At 32.9% G+C, this 2,354-nt stretch overlaps 1 protein-coding gene and 1 long non-coding RNA gene across 2 annotated transcripts in view; one reads left to right on the top strand and one right to left on the bottom strand.

Annotated features, from left to right (window-relative positions):
- Window positions 1-146, top strand: part of LOC111087588 — a 20,838-nt gene extending 20,692 nt beyond the window's left edge. Inside the window, exon 3 of the long non-coding RNA XR_002612270.1 lies at window positions 3-146. This is a non-coding gene — a long non-coding RNA (uncharacterized LOC111087588). The remainder of the gene's footprint in view (window positions 1-2) is intronic.
- LOC106466673 (mitogen-activated protein kinase kinase kinase 9-like) overlaps window positions 1-2,354 on the bottom strand; it is a 38,726-nt gene that overhangs the window by 23,340 nt on the left and 13,032 nt on the right. The gene's annotated exons all lie outside the window — the stretch shown is intronic.

Raw genomic sequence — 2,354 nt, 5'->3', positions numbered from 1 at the left:
AGATGAACCCCACATAAAGGAGAAGCCAACGAGACGGAGACCAGTACGGAAGAAGATACGTCCCGTAAAATTAAGAGACTTTACTGAATTGTAATTTTGTGATTGTAATTCTGTACATTTGATTAAGTTGTTGTTAATTGTTATTGGTTTATTGTAAGTGGCTATTGTTCGGGACGAACAATACTAAGGAGGGGCAGTGTTGCGTCAGCAAAGTCACATGACTAGTGTGACGCCACGTTTGTAAAACTATCCTGTACCTTGGTGAATGCCCTAGCATTTACTAGATAGGGTAGTCTGGTATATATATAAGAGGGTGACAATGTGACGGAATAATGTGTGTGTAGGTAGTGAGTAATTGAACTGCAGTCGGAAGTATTGTTGAAGTTAACGTTCGTTGTTAAAACGTTTGTAAAAGAGCGACTGTTGAAAATAAGTGTATCGGTAAAGTTATATTCAGAAAGAATAAACCAGTTTTATTAAGTAAAGACTTGTGTCGCTAAAGTTTCGTCGGAACGAAGTTATGGAAAATCAATTAACAAACGGAGACGTAACAATATTTAAACGGTTATAATATAATGGAATGTACGATATAATGTGCGGCATACACTTGTTTAATAAATAACATTGTTAAGAGAAACTATTATAATGAAAGGCTTAAATATAAGTATAAAACTTATATTTAAATAATAATATATATCAAATTAAAACACTGAAGATCCAGAATTGATTACATTAATGACAACAGGGAGGAAATGATGTTATTATTTAGTGTTGGGTAATCATTTAAAATGGAGAAGCTTTCTTTAATAAAGAGTTCGTAATTTGTGGTTCTGTAATCTTACTAAATTTCCGATTGAATACGAATACTCGCTCAATGCTATTGTTGTTTTTTGTGATTCGAATATTATGAACTAACTTGTTTTTTTTTTTTTTTTTTTTTTTAGATAATAACGCTGAACAGGGAATTTAAGGAAATTCCGAAACGTACGTATTAAAGTTGTTTTTTGGTTTTGCCGTGTTTTAAATTTTTATTATAAGACTTCGTTTTCCACCTGATAAATCCGTCGCTACCAAACTGTACAAACACTAAGTTGAAATACATACTACATGAACTGTATCATATCAACACGAGATGCTCCGCTTAAATATCATGTGGCCTGTACAAACACTACATGCGTAAGAGTCCCGTTACACTTTTAACTAAGATTTTACAGTCATAGATGAAATACGTGCCCATAAAAACAACAGACAACCAGTTTTAATCAAGATATTTCCAATAAGATTTGGATTCACTTAGTATACAATTACAATCAAGTAAACGTACATAAAAAATAGACCTTTGACTTTTGCTTGCCGTATGATGCCTAATTTATACTCTTATATGGTATATTATAAGCATACGATAAACCAATCACTAAAAATATATGATTTGGGATGAACAATTTCGTTACTTTCAGGGTTTTATGTATCAGTGGGCTGGGATTCTTCTACAGTAAGTGTCTGTGACTTGTTGGCGATAAATTCGAACAATACACGGACAGCACGCAATCCACTTGTTTTAAAATAATATATTTAAAACAAGTTAAAAGTATGTACAAAATTCTTTACACTATAGAATATCACAGTTGTATCTAAAACTGAATAATTATATTTTCTTGTCAAAGTCCACTCAGGTTGATTCAATTACTTCAGAATCTAATTGACAAGACGAATTATTTTTCTCAACTCCATTTTTTACTGTACAGTCTGCGATAGATTCACTTATGATACCCCGTGGTTTACTACAGTTGTATCTCGAAGTTATTACTAGCTTTCTACTTAACTTGCATTCGCGAGCCACCAATATCTTGTTCACTGAAACTTAGAATTTTCGACAAACTACGCGAGCGGCGCTAAAATGTAACAATACCCAGTTAAGATAACGAGAAAAATACCGAAGATTCGAGTAACATGACGTGAACAATAATTAGTAAAGGCTAAACAACAATGTAATTGCAAACACAGCGTACGAAATTTGTCACAACTAACACTTTGAAAACAATCCATCTTCTACACTCCTATCTTAAAAACTAAACAAGCATTAAATATTAAGTCACAAAATAAACTAAATAATAACAATGGTTGCGTTCAATTTTTCGAGGATAAAAAAATCACAATATTCAGTCCAAACATCAAATTTATATAGCCGTAATTTTAGCTGCATCATTTGCAATAACGGGCGGGTTTCTATACTGTTGACCAGGGCAGCAAGTGAGGTTTCGGTTTTGTTGTTTCGGTGGCACAATAGTGGACCATGTAAAAAATGTGTCCATTATGTTAACAACCCAATATAATAATGGCTGGAGACGGCTTAA

The sequence above is a fragment of the Limulus polyphemus genome, unplaced genomic scaffold (assembly GCF_000517525.1).
Source record: "Limulus polyphemus unplaced genomic scaffold, Limulus_polyphemus-2.1.2 Scaffold2339, whole genome shotgun sequence".
Taxonomy (NCBI): domain Eukaryota; kingdom Metazoa; phylum Arthropoda; class Merostomata; order Xiphosura; family Limulidae; genus Limulus; species Limulus polyphemus.
This window is presented reverse-complemented; position numbering and strand designations above follow the sequence as displayed.